At 36.1% G+C, this 15,015-nt stretch overlaps 1 long non-coding RNA gene across 1 annotated transcript in view; it reads right to left on the bottom strand.

The window, feature by feature from the left end:
• Window positions 1-4,336, bottom strand: part of LOC103886308 — a 28,870-nt gene extending 24,534 nt beyond the window's left edge. Inside the window, exons 1-2 of the long non-coding RNA XR_649818.4 lie at window positions 3,391-4,336; window positions 2,073-2,192 (exon numbers count right to left, since the gene is read on the bottom strand). This is a non-coding gene — a long non-coding RNA (uncharacterized LOC103886308). The remainder of the gene's footprint in view (window positions 1-2,072; window positions 2,193-3,390) is intronic.
• Between the last annotated feature and the right edge of the window lie 10,679 nt (window positions 4,337-15,015).

Below are 15,015 nucleotides of genomic sequence, written 5' to 3'. Positions count from 1 at the left end.
CAATGTTGCTTCATTTATCAACTACTGTCTGAGACCTCTGGGACAATTATTTGATCCATATTGTTGTCATGAGGAGCTTAAATTTTCTTCTCTTCTTCGTTGCACTGCCTTGCCTACAGCAATGCACCTGCTGACCAGACCCTTAATAAATATATGGCTTCCAGTCTCAGCTAAACCTTCAATATTATTAAAAAATCATTCTACTTCTTATTCAATGACTTTTCCCATAGTCCACAGCAGCTACTTAAATCTCTCAGGCGCTTATTTTCACATCTTTCTGTCATTATAAGATTATCTAGTTCACTCATTAAACACTTACTGAGACCCTACTATGTGTTGAATCCTATACATGGCACTAGTTATACCAAGGTCTCATCTACAAGTATCTTGTAGCCTCACAAAAGGAAAAGAGTGGAATTAAAGAATAAATTAAAAAGAAATAATGAAACAGATAAAACCATACACAGAACCAAACCATTTAAAAAGACTTTTAATACAATTTGGTTCATGTTTTAATATAGGTAGTAGTAAATTAAGTAAGCCCGGAAGAATAAATAATTGCACCAAAAGCGGCCAGGCACGGTGGCTTACACCTATAATCCTAGCACTTTGGGAGGCTGAGGTGGGCAGATCACCTCAGGTCAGGAGTTCGAGACCAGCCTGGCCAACATGTTGAAACACTCTCTCTACTAAAAATGCAAAAATTAGTCGGGCATGGTGGGCACCTGGAATCCCAGCTACTCGGGAGACTGAGGCAGGAGAATAGCTTGCACCGGGGAGGTGGAGGTTGCAGTGAACCAAGATTGTGCCATTGCACTCCAGCCTGGCTGATAGAGCGAGACTCCATCTCAAATAATAATAGTAATTGCACAAAAGAGTCAGAAAAGTCGGACAGAAGATGTGGTATTTGATTGGGGAATTAAAGCATAACCAGAAGTTGTATAAGTTCCATGAGAAGAAATTGGACAGAAGATAATCGTAAACAGGGAATTTCTTGAGTAAAAAAAAGGAGGCATAAAATCATGTCTTCCTCAGGGAATAACCACTGAATCCAGTGTTTTTGGTGGATATGGTACAAGATAAGGAGTTTGAACCACTTGTTTAGAAACTTGGAAACAATGTAAAGATTTTGAGGAGAATAGGTGGGGACATGTATGTATCAATTTAAGAACTATTACTGAGAGTTATGTGGAATACAGATTAGAGAAGAGGACAGCCTCAATGCAGTTAAGTGGAAACTATGGCATTATCTGGAAAATAAATGATAAAGATCCCACCTAGAGCAATATTGTCAGAAAAAGAAAGAAAGGAAGTGGGCTTAGTAAAATATTTGGGAAATATAATCGGAAAGTTTTTCTGATGGAAGATAATGAACACAGGGAGCTCCAAAACAGAAGGACCAGGAAGCAACAAAGAGGTTGAGTTTGAGATGCCTGTAAAGCATCTGGAGGCACATGTCCAGTAGACATTTGGAAATTCACATCTAGAACTTCTGGGAGATATTGGGGCTGGAAATACTTATTTAGATGTCATCAGGATGTAGGTGGAAATTAAAGTTGGAAGAGTGGACTAAATCCTCTGAGAGACTGTCAAGTAAGAAAAAAGAACATTCTAGGAAAGAATCATAAAAAAGATATACACTTTGAAGGCTCTTAGGGTTGTACCTAGAATATAGTCTCTTTACCATCTGTACTTGCCACCTATTTCCTCAATCTTATTAACCAATAAAAACTGACAAGGCTTAGCTCCTAAACTTAAATCTTAAAAAGTACTGGTCCCCAGCTCTTTGTTCTCCTAGCTTACTTCTTTTTTTTTCTTTTTTTATAATTTATTTATGTTCTCAAAGAGTGTCACATGATTTCTTCAGTTTCTCTTCCATAACTGCTGGCAGAACTGTCCTAGTGGTTACACATTAGAGAATTCTTTCATCATTTGCTCATGGTAACACTATTTCATATGAAGATTCCATGGTTTTAGTTAATTTTCACCCATGTTATGCTTCTCATGAACACAAGTACTTTACTCTCAGAAGTTAGCTCTGGCATGGGGTGGATATTACAGGGCTTACTTACTCTCAGCAAGTGGTTCTTTTACATTCCAGCACATTAAAAATTCCATGTTGCCTCCTGACATCTTCAGACACCCAGTAACTTGTGCAGTTTTCGTCTTATAAGTTTTCTGGATATATTCACCTATGTCACAAAGTACATAATCAGAAAAACCTTTTTTTCATCAAGATATACTAATTCTACACCCTCAAATAAAGTGTACAGTTACACTAGACACAGTATGGCTTCATTTCAGCAATAAATTATAAACTAAAGGAAAAAGGCAAGATAACAACCCGCTGCAGTCTTGAACCGGGATATTTCTAGACTTCCATTTAGGCACATGCAGGTGAGAAACCATCCTTGTTAATGGATTAGGCAGTTAAATGATATGTATTATACCTGAAAGTGGCCAGAGAAAAATGGAAAATGAGCATGCATTTTGTGCCCCACTCATGTATTTAAGCTCTCCCTATGTGCTTTTAACTTACACCATCAGCACTTAATATACAGATAACTCATTTTAAAAATGAAATGGTTAGAGTGTTATAATTTTTATAATTTCTCCACACTAATGCTTTATATAGTACATTTAAAGCACCCAATAAAATACATGCCAAGGATTTCTGCACCTCGCAAACTTTATAGAAATCTCTTGACTGGTGGCTAAAATGCTGGCCTACTTGAGATTGAATATAATAACTACTGAATGGAGCAAGCAATGAAATTATTCTTACTTATATGCACTCTCATGTCAAGGGTTTTAAAGCTCTTTACGTATGTTAAGAATTTGAAAAATATTCTTTAAATCTGAAATTAGGTTCTGAGTTTTTATTCATCTTCACTCTAAATAACCTTGTATCACTAGCAGAGTTTGCAATCCTTTCCATCACAGGTCATAAATATACCAAAGCTGTCTACTCAGAGTTTAGTCCTTTGGGTATCCATTTACCCTTCATCATACAGAAAATGGCCCATAGATGCTTATTCTTTGTGTTTTCTTCTATAAACAGTTTTTAATCCCCAGTAGTCCTCTCTGATCTTTTATGTATTAATCTTTTAAAGGCTTTATGAAAATTCTGTTAAAGTTTTCAGCAATTATATCCTGTAACTTTTTTTCCACTTAAAGCACTTCAAAGTAATCCTGCAGGTTAATGAAGCAAAATTATTTAGGGCAGGTCTGTGCTTCCTTACTTGTGCATGGTTATGCAGAGCCACGTTTGATAACCAAAGGTGTCTCCTTGTGGCACTGTAGTTTTGCAAACATATCTATGAGGGATAGGAAGAACCATTGTTGGGTTGATTATAGAAGAACACAAACTCTATGAAGACTCAAACCTACTTCTATACTATTTTCAGGATCAGTAATTTCAAAATCATATGATCTGAATTTCCTTCCTGCCAGGATCCAGCTTTCCTTTCCGAAGATACTGTTTCTCCACCCACACTAAACAGCATTCCCTTCCTTCATCAACAGCTGTACATCTTTTGGTTCTTGCATTGGATGTCACAGGCCTCCACCACGTGCCTCCCACTCTTCCTGCAGTTGCCTGGTAAATGTGGATGAGAACATATTTCTCTTAGTCATTCATAAGAGCTCAAATGACAAATGAATTTTTCTACCCCTGCTGCTCTCTAAACTTTAGGAAGTATCAAGTGAACCATTATCTATTTCATGATATTCAACTTGGGTGACCATGCTGGGAACACTTGCAATTTAATGCCTTTTTAAATGTATGGTTATGGGCTATATCGTATCTAGTCCTATTACATTTTTCTACAATATTCTCATTTTATTGTGCCATTAATAATTTATTATCTTTATTTTTATTATCAGATTATCCATTATTGTTTTCTTATTTGTTTTTACAATGGTTGTAAAAGTAATAAAATCTCTGAAGCTATCTTGGGAGGTCACTAGGGTCCCCGAATTGCCCTCTGCCAACTTGTCATTATGCATACCCTTGCTTGGGTCCTACATGAGCAACTCCTAAATATACACCATAGACAATGTATTATTTATTCATTTTTTTAAAATTTGCGAATTGTGCATAATATATAAAACTAGAGATCAGATCATGGCGTTTAGAAAATGAAACCATTTTTCTGGCAACATAGAAAGACTATAATTCCTAGCAAAAATGCAAGTGAGTATGAAAACTAAGTGCCTCTAAGATATTATTGAATGATATCCAAATTAAGATCAAATGCAATAATTTGTAGATTATAATAACTTAACAGTATTGTTAAAATATATCCCTAAAATTACAAAATGAGGATCAGAGAAAGTTTAACTTTTATTTAATTTAATTTATTTATTTATTTATTTATTTATTTATTTATTTTTGGAGATGGAGTTTCTCTCTTGTTACCCAGGCTAGAGTGCACTGGTGTGATCTCGGCTCACCGCAACCTCCACCTCGGAGATTCAAGTGATTCTCCTGCCTCAGCCTTCCAAGTAACTGGGATTACAAGCGTGTGCCACCACACCTGGCTAATTTTATATTTTTAGTAGAGACAGGGTTTCTCCATGTTGGTCTTGAACTCCTGACCTCAGGTGATCCACCTGCCTCGGCCTCCCAAAGTCCTTCCTTCCAAAGGATTACAGGCATGAGCCACCGTGCCGGGCCCAGTTTAACTTTTATTTAACATTAAAAGTAGGAATGAGAAAAAGGTATCTTGAGATCTAATATTTGGATTTATGTGAGATTAGTTATTTTCTAAACTAAGAGAAAATCCACTGTTTTCAAAATGCCTCGATTAACAATATTTCATTCATTTTCCTATTTATGTTTCTAAATAGTCCTAAATTCTAGTGTTCTTTCTGGAGAAAATTATTCAAATATATAACAAATGCATAATTGCATGTAATGTCCATGAGGACAGAGACCATGTCTCTCAACAAATATTCCCTGAGTAAATCAATAAATAGAATATATATGTGTGTACATATATACACATTCACACATACACATACATATTTGTAATACATCATGTATTATATATGTTACATAAATGTAACATATAATTAACACAACTATCGTTACATTTACGGTACTATACTTGGAATAAAATAGCATTTGGACAAACTGGAATTTTCACAGAAAGTTTTTTATAATGATGTTATTTGGCATCATACAAGCAGAAATAGACAGTTCTTTGTGCACCAGAAAGTTAAATTCGGTTTTCACATTTATGTTTCCCAGAGAATACTTACAAACCAAAGTAATCTTTTTAAAAATTCTCTAGAAACATAGAAAAATATTTAGTTTTTGATTTTTGAGTGCACATATCAAGGCATGTCAGATATTTTTCTGATCCAATATCTAGTACCCTATTGGCTACAAACTGAGGAACTACCAATACTAATTAGCAACTATAGCACACATCTAATAGTACTCCTAAAATATGTGCTGTAGTGTAACACAGAACTCTGAATTTTAACAGAGCACCCAAAAATAAGAGAAAATATTAAGTCAGTCTCATAATTGACCATTATGTCACTTACATTTTCTTATGCCATGCTTGTAAAGTATTTGCTAAAGTCCATTTGATTTTTCTCAAATGTGAAAAACAGATTTAATCTTTAAAAGATATTTCACGTCTTCCTTTTTGTTGTGTTTGGTTTGGTTTGTTTTGTTTTGTTTGTTTGTTTTGAGACGGGGTCTCGCTCTGTCACCCGGGCTAGAGTGCAGTGGCATGATCTCAGCTCACTGCAACCTCCGCCTCCCAGGTTCAAGCAATTCTCCTGCCTCGGCACTCCCTAGTAGCAGGGATTACAGGCACGCACCACCAGGCCGGGCTACTTTTTGTATTTTTAGTAAAGACAGAGTTTCATCATGTTGGCCAGGGTGGTCTCGAACTCCTGACCTCAGATGATCCACCTGCTTTGGCCTCCCAAAGTGCTGGGATTACAGGCATGAACCACCGCACCCGGCCTAAAAGATATTTCATTTCTTTTTTTAAATGTCAACTTTTATTTTAGATACAGGGGTACCTGTGTAGGTTTGTTACATGGATATATTGTGTGATGCTGAGGTTTGGAGTATGGATTCTGTCACCCAGGTAGTGAGTACCCAATAGGTAGTTGTTCAACTCATGCCTTCACTTATAATTAAGAATATGTGATATTTGGTTTTCTGTTCTTGCACTGATTCGCTTATGATTATGGTCTCCAGCTGCATCTATATTGCTGCAGAGGACATTATTTCATTCTTTTTTATGGCTGCATAGTATTCCATTGTGTATATATACCACATTTTCTTTATCCAGTTCATCATTGATGGGCACCTAGGTGGATTCCACGTCTTTGCTATTGTGAATAGTGCAGCAGTGAACATATGTGTGCATATGTCTTTTTGGTAGAATGACTTATTTTCCTCTTGGTATATATCGAATAATGGGATTACTGGGTCAAATGTTTTTAGTTCTAAAAAGGACATTTAATTTCTAATAAACGTCCTTTCTTTGTATGTTTTATATGATTGAATACATTTCTACTCAGCTCTTAATTTCAAATCTTTAGAATTTTAAGTAATAAAAATTTTCAATAGTAGCTATTTCATTTACAACGTACTAAAATAACCTATCGTTTTATCTAGTGTCTGGGTTAGTGATATAAGTTTACTGTATATTTAAATATATATACACAGAACATAAAACCTCACCATTATTCTATCCCAGCGATTTATACCTGGAAGCATCTTATTTATAAAGTTAATTGACAATCAGTCACTATTTTCTAAACAAGAAATCATGAAAGGAAGTAATCTTACATAAAATTTTACAACATATATTATATCATTAGCCAGGTTCTAGCTTTTATACTAACATGAAAAAATGTACGTACAGATTAGAAACTCATCCACTGGGGCACCTAATAATTGGATCAGTGAAACCTTGAAACCAGAGCAATGTATATTGAGATATGTTTAAATGTTATTTGATTTTTCTTATCAATTTGAAGCTTTCTGAATGTAAGATACATGCTTATTTAAATATAGAAAAATGACATTCAAGAATGGTTGAATCCAAACGTAAAGGCAGTATGCTGTCTCAGGATTTTAGCTGGAAAGAGATAGCATGGTTTAAATTGCGTAATTAGAGGAGGGTTTAAAAGGCAGCTCTTATTAAGGTCTTGGGTTAGTAACAGTGAGAAGCCAGCACTAGGTCTGATGGGAAGTGGAGCCGGGTTGTTAACCCTAATAAGGAGACAGAGAAGACCACCTTGCCAACGCAGCCAGACCAAGGTGACCCTATAGGAGGGGAGCTGATGAAATACATTCCTCATATTCAGTGTTTTGCCTTTCTGCATTAGTCAAACCCATCCAGAAGCCAGAAAGCATGGAGCCACTGATAGAGTCCTTAAAGCAGAGCAGAGTAGAGAAGGTAGTAAATGGACCTGAAGGAGCAAATAGAAGATATTGAGCACAGAAGGGAGCTGAAAAGGACAATTCATCACAGGACCAAGAAAGTAGACAAAGGAAATGTACAATGCCAAGGGAAAAGCAATAGGTTATCAACTGAACTATGTAGGCAAGAAAAATGAATGAGAAGTCATCTTTCTCTCAATAAAATGTCACAGTTGGATTTATAAGCAAGAACGTATCTAAAAGAATAGTGGAAAAAAATACTGAAAAAATAAGTGAAGGGAAAGGAATTAGCAATTGTAGTTATGACTACTACCTACCAAACTTTGGACTAGGTAGTTTTTTAAACAAGTGATAGCTTTTAATTTTATAACTCAGCAGTGAGAAAGTTTTGATTATAACAATTTTAATGATATGGAAACTGCAACCCATAGGGGAACCTGCCCCCTCGACCCCACTATAAGTGCACCTGTATATTACCACTTAGTCTCTACCAAACAGTTTAACTACCAAAGCACAGGCTTCCCTTTCGGGCGAGCATAGTCTAGTGATGAATCATTGCTCTGGCCTCAAGATTTTCTGGCCTACGAAGACTGGATGGAAACTCGCATCCCCTTTCCAGCAATGTCTGCAGCTTCTTGTCTCACCAGGATCTCCTGAGAGAATGAATAGACAGATTGTGCTGCTTAGTATGCCAAGTCACCTTCTACTAGATCTCCCACCCTTCCCCCTACAATGGAGGTGGGGAAAGGACGCCAGGCATATAGTCTTACACCATGTATGGAATCGATTAGGCAATTCTACTTGGACCTAAAAAATAATAACCTTACTTTTCTTCCAACTTAAAATTGGTTGTTACGTCCCACATTCTTAAAGCTATTTCCAGCAAGTTTGCATTGTAGCCATTGCAGCATTTATTTGTCTTATCAAATCCCTTTTATCTACAAAACTAATTTTATATTCTCTTGGTCGGGCTTTACAGTTTTCCTTAGAGCTCTCCCATATATAACCACAACACGCTCTTGAGATTTAATAATAATAACAGCTAACATTTACAGAGGGTCATGCCCTGGACTGGGATCAAGACACGGTTTATCTCATGCAGTCTTCCCAATGGGTCTATGAGGTAGATGCTATTATTAGCCCCATTTTAGATCTGAGTAACTGAGACTTAGCTTAGATTAAGCAGTTTGCTATTGTTGACACAGCGAAAAGTGTCAAAGATAAGATTCAAGCCCGGAAATTCTGGCTCCACAATCTGAGTGTTTAACCATTGCTCTTTGTTGCTTCTCAATATATTAAAAATAAATCCTGTTTTCCACTCCTCCACCCTAATTCTCCCAAGCAACTGACAGAGATAGAAAAATTGGCTTACACTTTATTTTTCAGATAGTCACATTTTTATTTGTTCTTAGTTTTTTACTCATTGCTTTCCCTTATGTCTGGTTACAAGAAACACCTTATTTTCCCCTCAGTTTGTTTGTTTGATACAGAGTCTCACTTTGTTGTCCAGGCTGGAGTACAGTGGTGTGATCTTGGCTCACTGCAACCTCTGTCTCCCTGGTTCAAAAGATTCTCCTGCCTCAGCCTCCCAAGTAGCTGGGATTATAGACATCCACCACCACACAGGGCTAATTTTTCTATTTTTGTAGAAATGGGGTTTTACCATGTTGGCCAGGCAGGTCTTGAACTCCTGATCTCAGGTGATCCACCCGCCTCAGCCTCCCAAAGGGCTGAGATTACAGGTGTGAGCCACCACACCTGGTCTTCCCCTCTACTTTGAACAATGTTAAAGCATCATCCAGCATACCAAAATTCTCTACAACTTTCCAAGTGATGCCAATTAAGCAATGGACATTATCAAGCCATCACTTTGTGTTCAGATTTGTCAGTGTAGCAAAAACACATTCAGCCAAATTGTCCATGCAGGCAAATAGTGTTAAGCGCTACCTCATGGAGGACTTTTCCACTACTGGTCAGGTAATCACCAATCGGGGAAATAGTGAATAACAAAATGTACAAACTCTGATGACTACATTAGTGACACGAAATTAAAACCAAAAATATTTGCATCCTTTAAGTATTAAGGAGACTGGTTTCAATATGGCAAAAATCAAACCTTCTTTACTAATAATTAAAGAATTCTGAGTGGAATCTGAGACCTACAGGCAAAATCATTTTACTTGAGTTTTCAATATAATAACGTTTTCAGTATAATAATGTTTGAAATACTGGCTAACCAAAGTCAGATGTGAGAAAAATAGCTTCAGAAATGCCAGACAAAAGAAAAAGAAAGATTTTCAACATTCTCCAGAGAAGACACCAAAATTTAATAGTTTTACTTTGGTATATATAGCAACATAAAGCTTCTATCCATATATATTTTCTTTACATCCATGATAATATGCCCAGGAGGTTTTTTTTTTTTGTTTTTTTGTGTTTTTTTTCCCCCTATATTGGCTTTGGCTAGGAGTATTGTTTTCGATTCTGCAGTTTTATAATTTTGTCTTTTTTTGTCTCTTATCTCAGTCAGCTAGCATAAAATTATTGTTTTTGCTCATTTCTTATGTTTTATCATATGTAATTGGGATAGGTACTCCCGGGACTGTGGAACAGCTGGAGTTACTATGAAGCTGGCGACATCAATTTTGCAGCCAGCCTGACATTCATTTAAAATGCATTTCAGACTGATGAAAGGTGGTGGATTCACAGTCCCTGAGACTGAAGTTCTCTGGTTCCTCACGGAACAAAGAGCGCCCGGGGAACTGCAGTGCCCCATAAACTTGCTTCAGCTGTGAGGTGACATTCACCAGAAAGAGGCATGTTGGGTAGCTACAGCTGAAAGAACTGGATTATCGGTAAGCCACATATCACTTAGTCTGAAAAGAGTAGTTTAATTGTTCCTGTTGTTAGATGAATCAAATTAGAGTATCTTCACTATAGTTCATTTAGCAATAATTTTCAGTTTCTTCATCATGTTTTTTTCCTCAAAATGCCTAGATTTTTCCAACATGTGAGATTTCCTGGAGATTTAAATTTGTTCTTATTCAGAACTTTTCACTAACTTCCTATGCAAAATAAGGCAAGCTCTTTGGTCTCTCTATGATTCAGTTAATATCTCTGTTAAAAGGTGGTTAAATTAGCTGGTTTATAAAACACCTTCCAATTCTAAAATCCGGATATATGATCCCAGTTTATCACAAGAGAAAAATTTACCCTAAAATTCCATAGAGATACCTTGGAAAAGTAGTTCATTATGCTCTATCATATTTTCTGGATTCTAAAATATGATAGACTTCTGGAATTCAGAATAAGGGCAATCTTCTGTGATTTTTAACAACAATTTGTGGAAGTGCATCTGGAAAGATTTTATTTGTTCCCATTTACATGGTGAATGGCAATTCTGGCCATTTCCTGTCTCTTGCCTGCATAATTTCAGTTAAACAAAATAAAACCTAAGACAACTAGTCCATCTTCCCAATGGCAAGATAAACACTTTAAGACTGAGCTATAAGGAACAAGCTCAGAAAAGAAGCTTATTGGAATTTGCTATAACCAACCTGGTTCTCCATCATTCAGAAATAGTCTAATGGTGTGGGTCATGCTATTTGCCTCAAAACAGAGTTTTCTAGTTACACAGACTTCATATTGAAATGAAACTGGAGGGGAAAAAACATAGCTCCCTAGAGTTGTCTTGTTACCCAACAGATTTAAAACAGAGCTAATGGAATAAAGGGAGAATGATAAGCTGTAGGAGACATACAAAGTGTGTATGTCTTTGTATGTTCTGATCAAAATCAGGGCTTAGGGTTTTGGAGCATCTAGACTGTTTGTGTGTGCCATTGTATCTTTTATTCTTTCTTCCACTCTCAATGTCTAGCAACTCCAATTCACCTAATCTCACTCCCACAACACACACAGGCACACATTCATACATAAAACACGAACATACCAACATCTAACTCAATCTACCTGCTTAGTTCCTATATGTTTACATCGTTGTAACCAACAGTCATCTGTCAGCATGTTATATGATCAAAGACAACATACTCAGGTTGCAGGGAACGTCAGCCATCTCCTTGTGTCTCTCAAAAGATAATGCTGGCTCTGTTTGGTGTTGTAAAAAAAGTTTATAAGAAAGTTGCCGTTGGGGCTCAGAAAACTATACCCCAAAGTATAATGCTTTGGAATGTTGAGTACTTTGAACCAAAGGAGATTGGAAGGCCTCAGAAGCCACCTCTCTCTGGCCTTCTCCTGCCCTGTGATCTCCTGCCCTTATCTCACCCAAAGCACATCACAAAAGGCAGAATTCCTATTCCCTAAGACAGGTCATAGAAACTAGAACTCTTCTTCTCCAAAGCAAGCTATAAAACCTAAAACTATTATTCTAACCTTCCTCTACTTTTCTGTGTAGGAGCTGGCCATAAAGAAATTCTGTGACCCACCTTGTCGGATAGTAGGTCATAAGACCCTCCTTCCAGAGGGGTCCTACCTGTACCCAGGAGGCAGGAATGCTACATAGAGCAGCCAAGAAGAAACTGGGCAGGCTATTCTGGGTTTCCCACTCAGTCTATTACAATTAGATCATACCCTGTTGCCTAATCACATTTCTACATAGCTGTCTATTCTTCACTGAAACTAAGCATAAAAATAGTTTTCCTCACGTCTTTGAGTCTTCATTGCTGAAGGCTCCTATGTCACATAAAATTTTGATTAAATAAGTTTGCTATGCTTTTCTCTTGTCAACCTGTCTTTTGTTATAGAAGTGTCAGCCACGACCCTTACATTGGGCGAGGAAAGGTATCATGCCTTTCCAATCCTACTCTATCCACCTTCCCCTTTACAATCCAACATTTGGGGAAAAAAAAAGTATGTTTTCTTCAACCAGTGCTATTTAATTTCTATGTCAAGGAAGAGAAATTTAAATGGCTTATTAACATTGTTACTAAGGACCTAATGCTAGTTAATTTCAATAGATAGATGCAGAAAAAATCATCTGTATTTTCACTCTCAAGGCTATTCATTTTGCTTTTTCAGAGACATTAAAATAAATACATAAAGGAAATAATACATTTACCCACTAGAGAGGTCAGGCTTAACTGCTTATCTACCAATAAAAGTCTACTCAATGAGGAGAGAAAAGGAAAAATAATGGATAATGAGGAATGATTATTTTGAATAGAAGAATGAAGAATAAAGCCAGTTTTAGCACCAAGTCCTTGGTATGTAACAGCGTATATGTTATCAGCAGCACTAATGCTGACCTCAACACCATGGTTATGCTTTCTGAGCCAAGAAGGGCCATGAACCAAGTATCACAGGCCTCATGTCTGATTAACAGGAAGCGTGGGTAACAACTGTGCTGTCTGTTTCCTCTGGCATACTTAGCAGTGTGTTATGTACATGATAGGTGACTCCATATCTTTAATAAAAAAGATACTCTAAATTATGCTTCCTTCATATCTAGATGGGAAACTGCATGGCTGAGAAGCAGCCTGGAGAGGTGGAAATCACTGTGGACCTTTCATCATGTACAAGAAAGCTTCTAACTAATTCTGAGTTTCAATTTCTTTAAAAGAAATGATAATAATAATGCCTTTCTTGCCTGTTTCACAGATTTGTTATGAGCATCTAATTAAATAATATGATAGCATTAATAGCATCTTCCATCATTGTACCCTTACATAATAAACAGAAGCAAAAGACTTCATGAGCATGATCTCCATTAGCCATTAAAACAAATCTGTGAAATGGGTAATATGGACCCAGTTTTGCTACTGAAAACAGTTAGGCCCAGAGAGTTAAAGTTCCATAGATTATAAATGAGAAAGCAATGAGGCTCAATCCAAGGATTTCAGGTGACATCTTGTGTAAGGGATATCAATGAGACTTTACCCATTCACTAAATACTAACAAGGAGCATATTCTGTTTTCCTGGCTTCTCCTGGCCTATTTTCAGGTGATGGACGTTTGGTGATAATAACTGCACTTCAGCTGATAAGAAAAATTTCCAGTCAAGTTCTAAATTAATAGGATACCAAATCACCAAAGTTAAAGTTAAGTAGAAAACTTGATGAAAATTTAGAAAAATGTACTTTGTCTTCAAAGGTGAAATCCAAATTTTCACTGACTTTTCGCCTTCTGCAGTCTGGGAGAAGGGTCTTGCTGCTTTTCTTTCTCCTTTGTCCTTGAATGCTGCTCATAATTGCCTTCTGCCCACGATACTGTACCATCATTTACCTAGAGCTGGAACATTTTAAAAATTAAATTCTAAACCAGAAAAAGTGATGTCAGACCATCTAAGGTCTCTTTCTGCCTTTCAAAATTCAGTTAAGGGCATTTAATCTCTTGAGTTCAGGAAAGGATGCAAATAATCCTTTGGACCAAACTGCTATCTAATTAGACCAAAAGCACTAAAATTCACTCCCTTTTACTCAATCCAGCTTTGAAAGACACAAAAGTCTGTCTGTTTTGGATTATTTTTTTTCTTAGGTAGATAATTGAAATTATTCTAGTTTGGCTGCTCAAGCACTAAAGTGTCATAGTGATGAGTGTCATAAGATAAATATAGGGATATCTCCTTACAAATATTTCCTTTTGCAATCTGGTATTGCATATGGATGCCTGGAATAGGTAATGTAAATTGGTCTCCTCTAATTTACATTTAAACAGGGGCTTAAGAAGGATCAGGGAGCACCACTCTGCCTTGAAAAGCTATAGCCTAATAAGAGTGACAGGAATTGCCATCAGTATTATAATCATTACCAAGTTCCAAAACAAAACAAAAAAAACCTTGTTAGGAATAGATCCATCTCTGCAGGGGATATCCAAGACTGCAGCGCTGGGATAAAATATGAATCAAAGACTAATGCCAAAAAACCAAAATTACATTTTTAAAAGAGGATGTTACATTAAAATAGTGATAAGCCAGGTAATTATAGAGAATTCATGTACCTTTCAGCATAATTAATGACATTAAGTACCAAAGTTTGAAATTTAAAATCCATCTACCTTAAATTATGTTTTTGAATTTACATATATCATTAGAATGAAAATAAATGTAGAATGGTTAGATTAATAAGTATAAACTAAACATGGATTAGATATTCATCCATTGTGAATATTACAAAAGAAAGCAAGAATTGCTTCTCATATTAAGTAGATTCTCGTTAACTGCAGGGCATTTACTAAAACTAATATTAATATTATCTTAGTTAACTTTTCATATATAACAAGATCTGGGTAAATAAACCCTGTATGAAATCTGGAATGCAATTTATAATGAATTTGTACTAATGATATCTAATGTGCCTAGTTAAAATGGAAGTTTTATAGAGAATAAATGTTGCTCATTTACTTCAAAGGGAGTTACCAAACATGTATAATTTGATGGTAATTTAAGAAATAAAACAATGTTAGCTAATATAAGTACGATTTACAAATTTCCTTATGAAAATGCAGCACACATGTTATGTATTTTTTTAATTTTTTACTAGTTTATTTAAAAACTTTTTAGACTCTATGAATACTCCAAAGATTCAAACAAATAACTATTTGGGAATATATCCTTGTGGTACGTAGGAAAATACCCCCTCCCC

This window comes from Papio anubis, chromosome 1, assembly GCF_008728515.1.
Source record: "Papio anubis isolate 15944 chromosome 1, Panubis1.0, whole genome shotgun sequence".
In the NCBI taxonomy this organism is placed as follows: domain Eukaryota; kingdom Metazoa; phylum Chordata; class Mammalia; order Primates; family Cercopithecidae; genus Papio; species Papio anubis.
The sequence above is the reverse complement of the archived record's forward strand: the minus strand, read 5'-3'. Positions and strand labels throughout refer to the sequence as shown.